The 7,024-nt window shown below is 33.4% G+C and overlaps 1 pseudogene; it reads left to right on the top strand.

Moving 5' to 3' along the window:
- LOC111993401 (vacuolar cation/proton exchanger 5-like) overlaps window positions 1-5,491 on the top strand; it is a 10,721-nt pseudogene extending 5,230 nt beyond the window's left edge.
- Window positions 5,492-7,024: the final 1,533 nt, after the last annotated feature.

Below are 7,024 nucleotides of genomic sequence, written 5' to 3'. Positions count from 1 at the left end.
CGACACCCCCCCCCCCCCCCCCCACGAAAAAAAAAAGAAAAAAAACCTTCAATTTATTATAAAATGTCAACCTGAAAAGATACTTATATTATTTAATAATTTAAGTTGATGAGTTAAAGCCTTTTCATCTAACAGATATTGTTTAGACTTCTACAATTTTAAGCTGTCTCTTCTATATCTTTGGCACTAATACAATTAAGAGATTGAACATCTTCTACATTTGGCTGGTTTTTCTAATGGTCTCTAAAAGTAGCTGCTGCAGCATATTCAAAGTACACCAATCAATTGTATTTGCCGAATGTATATAGTTTGCTAAAAAGAATATATTTGGCTGGCCCGAGTTATTCTGTTGAGATCCAAAGCTAGCTGACTCCAAAATTTTGGGAGTATGGCTTGGTTATTATTGCTACTGTTGTAGTTTTATAGTTTGCTCTAGCAGTGACTGTTTTGAAATTTTTTGTTGTACCTTATAGGGGGCAATGACTAAGTAGAGATTCTAGTGTTAGAAATACATTTGTACTGGGTTTATGCGTTTTATTATGACTAAAGGCTCAAGAGGCCCAATTATGTTGTAAAGCCTATATGGGGCTAACACAACTCCTATAGTCCCTATATATACCCTACTAGGATTCATTGTAATATGTAGTTGAGAATATAGTAAAGATGTAGCTACTAATGCCATAAATACAAGTCATCATATCTTTTTCTTTGGTTTAGGTTGGAGAGAAATGCAACATAGTTCTAATGCCAAAAAGGGATAAATGCACATTTGAACTCCACTGAGACCACCTCAGCCGACCACACCAATAATTTTAATACAACCTTCTTATATTGAGACTTTTATTGGCTTAGTGACTTATTGTGTCTTTACAACTTACAATGAGGCATTGTTCAATTAATTAATTTATGATAAGCCAAGAGGCTTATAGCTCAATTAGTTGGCACTTTCTGGTGTTTTTGATTGAAATGTTAGAGTTCAAATTCCCCCCTCTCATTGTAACTATCAAATTATAAAATTAAAAAGATATATATTTGTGATGTTATATTTGGCATGAACATAAGAAGGGATTCAGATTGAAGAGGGTGCAGATGATGACGAAGCTCCCCAAATCTCAAAATGGGAATCAGTAATCTGGCTTTTGGTTATAACTACTTGCGTCTCAATCCTATCTAAATATTTAGTTGATACAATAGAGGTAATATTTTCTTGTTAATGTTTCTTTCTCCGTGAAATTTGTTATTATATATTTTTAGATAAACAAGTCTGGTTCCGCTTTTTACATCTTGGAGCCATTGCAATTGGACACTCTAATTAACCACATAAAACATTATTTTGCTTTCTTTATATCAAATGCTGGCTTGGTATATGGTTACTTTTCTAGGCGTGCTTATGATGGGCTTAGGGTTTTAAAGTTGAGGTTTAGAGCTATGCATTATGGTTTAGGCTTGTACTTTTTAAATGATTTGAAGACACATAATTGAACGGCAAAGAAGGGAAATAGAAAACAAGCACGTTGCAATATTTCTTAGGCAACAAGCAAATAATAGAACCTAAAAAAGCTCGTTTGATGGGTTATTTGGGAGACAAAGTATATGAGGTTTTAATTTGGGGTTTGATATGTAAGTAGAAGGATTTGGTTTGGAGTTGTAAAGAAGGAAAAGAAAGAATTTTTTTAGGGGTTGTGTGAACTACAAACTTGAATAGTAATATCAGCTCAAAGAAGAAGATGACCAAGAAGAGAGAGATGAGAAGAACATTCTAGGCACACAGCTCTTCAATAATGCAAATCACTCATAATTCTCTCACTCAAGGTTAAATTATTTAAATAAAATGAAGCATATTTTTAAAGACTCTTTGAATCTTTTTTGTTGATAATTCGATAATTAGAAACACAAGAAGGTGCAAAACAGTTGAGCTACAAAGCTCTTGACTCATTGACTCTTATTTAACCTAGGAAGGCTTCCAACTCCTAATTTGAGTGATAAATTATAGTCCAAGAAATCCCATTAAAAAATTCATGATTCTATTACAAACTCTAGAATAATTTAGACCTGATATAAATAACAAAATAATCCTAAAAATTAGGGAGGAGATTCTCAAACGAGGAAAATGATCCAACAAAGTCAAAAGAATTGAACTAGGAGGGGTCTAAGTAGTAAGGGTGACTTGTCTGTCAACTTTTCCACTATCACCCCCCAAAAAACCAAAAGCTATTTAAACGCTAAGACTTATGAATTACTATAATATAAGCATCAAAAGCAGATAGATCTTGCTTCTATCTGACATCTTATAATGGCCTCACGTATGTAAAACCCATAATTCATAGTTCTGCACAAAAGTACTCTTTTTTTATAGATACCAAACACCTGCGAATCATCAGTATAGAAGTATAATTGGTGAATAGCAAGGTGAAAATTTGGGAGGATGGACAATGGAACCATTCAAGGGTCCATATGGGGTTGATTTGTGGAAAAGTATAAGCAGGGGATGTGAGTCCTCCAAATTTTTTACATTTTTAGGTATGAGATGGTTCAGAGTGAGATTTTGGTCAAGAATTTGGTGTGGTGACAATGCTCTCAAGGAATTCCCAGACCCTTACACCTTGGTGGTGAACAAGGAGGCATTGGTAGCGCCATATCTAGCCAACCCAGATGAAGGAGAGATCTGACATTAGAGTCCTCTTTATTCTGGCTTTTTTGGATTGGGAGCTGGAATCAGTTGCTTCTTTTTTTGAGTTATTCTATGATAATTTACCTTCTGTGTGAGGTAATGATTGTGCCTTGCAGACGTCATTGAAAAAAAATGGATGTTTGAGGTTAATTTGTTCTATAATGCCATTATGGGTTCCACAATTTCTTTCTTCCCGTGGAAGAGCACCTAGATGGCTAAGGCTCCTCGAAAGGTGGCATACTTTGTATGGACTGCAAACTCTTGCAAAATTCTTGGCATTCAATAATCTTTGTAGGAGGCTTTTGATGATGGTTGGTATTGTGTGTGTTAGAGCAGCGTGGAATCTATTGATCATTTGCTTCTTTAATGTCCTGTCATAGAGCAGCCAAGGTGTGTGAGCCGTGCCTCTATGTGTCATGAAGAATCTGTAATACGAAAAAAATAAGTGGATCTTCCCTACTTTTATAATCAAAGAACATAATTTGCAGTCTTTATGTGATTGGATGCATGTGCTAGGCAGCAACCCTTCGATGTCTTTTATTGATTTTTTTACTCTCTTTCCCTATGATTTGTATTCTTTGAAAAGGGATCACACATCCTTATATGCGTCCCCTCTTATCCTTTTCTAATGAAATTATTTACTTATAAAAAGAAATTGATTTATCAACTTTCTGATTGGGTGATTGTTTTGCTGGGAACATCTATTGCATTGAATATTCCACTTTCATTTATTAGTGTTATTTTGCTCCCACTTGTGGGGAATGCTGTAGATCATGCAAGTGCTATCACGTTTGCCATAAAAGATAAGCTTGTAAGCTTTCTAACATTCACTTTTAACAGTTTCTTTTTAGAATGAGTATTAACAATTTGAGCTTCTCCACAGGACATAACATTAGAAGTCTCAATAGGAGCATCAACGCAGATAGCTTTGTTTGTGGTAGGTATTAACAATATGAGTTCCTTTTAATTTCCACTTTAAATTTTTTACTTCCAAAAAATAAGAGTTATTTATGGTTAGTATTTGTACAGTTTAATCTAAATTACCTTGGAACCAATATTTGAGGGAAGCAAATGCTTGGAGATTTTTCAACTGTCAATATATCATTATGTTATTGATGAGTCACTTTGTGTTATAGCTTCCTCAAGATAGTAAATGTATTATTTTTTTTGGTTGCTTGAAGTTTAGCTACAATGTCGTTTGTAGTTAAAAAATATGTTAGTAATTGGTGCATATAACAGACATCTCAATTCATATCAAGGCCCGTCGTCTGCCAGAGTTTGGGAATTAAAGCTCTTTCAAAGTTGTGTTTTGCACCACATTGGCTGTCTCTCAGCAATGGATAAAAATTTTAACTGGAAAAGAGAGCTGGTGATGATCATATTGATCATGAGTAATTTCTACTTTCTGCACAGCTCTTGTTGCATCATCTGTCTGAAACTTATGTCATTTACACCTTCAATGATATGCTCCTGTTAATACCTTTTAACATGAATTTGGTTTGGGTGATCTTTGCTGCCTGTGATGTGATGTTCATTGCAGCTTGAGTAAGAAACCTTTGAGACAAATTAATTTAGAGAAAAGAAAGAATAGAAATGTACAAGTAGGGATACACGTTGAAGATGTTGGTGAGATAGTAATTTTAAGTCTATTATTATCTGTTTGTTTAGCACCAAAAACTGGCATCCCTTTGAGATAGTATTGATGATTGTGCTGTTTAGGATTACTTCATTGAAGATTTTTATTTTATTTTATTTGATCAATATTTGCTAAAACCATTATTATATTGCTGCAGATTCCTTTTTCTGTAGTCCTTGGTTGGATTATGGGGCAAGCTATGGACTTAAACTTTCAGCTTTTGAGACAACTACACTTGTTGTATCCGTCTTAGTAGTAGCCTTAATGCTGCAGGTTTGTATTTCAGTGATAGAAAAGCAAATCTCCATGATTTAGTCAAATTTTTATAAGAGAAGGAAGCATTTTTAATAATATATGCCATGGTGGGTTCTAATTTAAGCTGGATGATGGGAAATTCCGAAATTGTATATTTCAACATCTTTTTGAGTTGTCTTGTTCACCTCTTGTGTTTTAAACAAGTTTGTGCTAATAGTTTTCCTTTAATTGTTATGGATTCCATTTTCTTTCGTAATTATTATTATTATTAACTTTTGTTAATTTTATATACACATTCTTATATGCTGCAAATGCTTTTTTTTGCAGGAAGGAACTTCCCACTATTTTAAGGGACTAATACTTCTTCTTTGCTATCTGATAGTTGCTGCAAGTTTTTTTGTACATGATTCATCTGCAGGAGGTCAGTTCTGATTTGAAGTGTCCATTTTTCAAGCTTAACTTGCACCTAGTGTATTTTCCATTGAGAATTTATAATTATATGAATACACTATATAAAATTTGTCTTGAAGTGGAGGGTGACTGTATCAGTAATCAATTGTGTCTGCAGATGATAGGCAATACAAAATGTAGTTAGTGAAGCAATGGATTCATGAGGTCTATTTCCAAAAGCTTTGGTCTGTGTTTTTAGCCTTCTGCTTGTTCTTGTCAGTAAATTCGATTGACTGGTATCTTGCCTATTATGTTCTCTCTTCTTCAGCTACTGCTTGGAGGTCAAATGTTCACTTATATTTACAAGACAGAAGTGCCTTGTAAAAAATTGAGATACTTTTTCTTGTTAAATAATTTGTACCTTTTCATTTAGTTATGAAGGGGAAACACCCAATGAAATACTGGTTATATGGTCTGTGTCATTTGAAGAATTAAATTCATAATCATGGAAGGAATTTTCGGATTACACATTTGCATCTCACGTATAATATAAAATCGAGATTTTTTGGTTATATAACACATACCTTTCCATATTACAGGACATGCATCCAATGTTGTATGCCTCATTTGAAAGTATGAATTTCTCATCATAAGTGGGATTTTCGGAACTTACGGAAGCCATTGGGACTGGTAGTAGAGAGTTTTTTAGGAATTATAAAATGTTCATTATTATTATTGAAATTTTAAATTATTTTTATTAAATCTTATCTAATGGTGTTTGTGATATTTTGTAATGGCCTGACCCAAGAAGATTGTCATGTGTAGAAAGTTTACAAAAAATACATTGGTAGGTTAGCAGCTGTATATTTGTGGTTTTGTTTCAGGTGCTTAATGGCATTGTTGGACTGGAAAGTGGTATTTGAGAAATGTACTTTGAATTTGATGGTTCAAATTGAAGACCCTTTTGGGTTTTGAGTATAATAATACAATGGGTAAACACCAACAGTTTTAGGAATTGGATATAATCTAGATTAGGACCAAATTGGACTGAATAGGACCACAGTGGGCCGAATAGGAGCAATATCGACTTTATAGGACTGAAGTAGATAGAATGGACCGAACAAGACGAATGTGGACTGAATAGAACTAAAGTATGTAGAATGGACCGAATGACCAGAATAGAACTAAAGTGGACAGAATGGACCAAATAGGACCAATGTGGACCGAATAAAAATGTGTATAGAATAGGACCAATGTGGACCAAATAAGACCAAGTGGACCGAATAGACCAATGTGGACCGAATAAGACTTTTGAATGTTTATCATTTTTATTGCATTTTTAGTGCTCATATTTCTAATTTCTAATGTCTATTTTATTTTTATTTTTTAACTCAAAACTAAAGAGTTTAGCCCAAATATAAAATTTTATACTTTTCAAGCCAAAAATTATGAAGAAGAAAAAAATTGAACTAAACTTGAAAAGCCTACCTACCAAAAAAAAAAAAAAAAAAAAAACTAAAGGTCCAATTAGTCCAAAATGGACCAAAGGGGACCGAAATTGACCGAGTGGACCAAATTGGACTGAAGCAGACCTAATTAGACCAAATAGAATTGTTTAATTTTTAGAGAGAACAAATTATCTTCAACAAATTTTACAGAATAAATTATACATTATATTACATTTACAAAATAATTATTTATTCTCACGCATCGCGTGAACCTGTGACTAGTATACATAATAGCCTTTCCCAACCGCTCAATGCTCTTTTTTGCTTGAATTTCCTTCCCAACCTTTTCTTTCACTCTTGTGTTGCAAACTGAAATCATTGATATTATCACTGGTATGCTTCTCAAACCAATGCAACTACATGCATTGGTCATGTTTTTATGGTCAAATTGTCTTCATCATCAATTCCATGGAGAATGAAGAACTGTAGTCATCTATAAACTTGGAGTTAGTAAATCTTGACAAATGGAAGTGATTTTAGTCAATTTTTCTTTGTTTGGTTAAGTGTTTTTTTTATTTTTTATTTATTTATTTTTATGTTGGTACTTACAAATAATTTCATTTA

Source organism: Quercus suber, unplaced genomic scaffold (genome assembly GCF_002906115.3).
Source record: "Quercus suber isolate HL8 unplaced genomic scaffold, Cork oak 2.0 scaffold_568, whole genome shotgun sequence".
In the NCBI taxonomy this organism is placed as follows: Eukaryota; Viridiplantae; Streptophyta; class Magnoliopsida; order Fagales; family Fagaceae; genus Quercus; species Quercus suber.
This window is presented reverse-complemented; position numbering and strand designations above follow the sequence as displayed.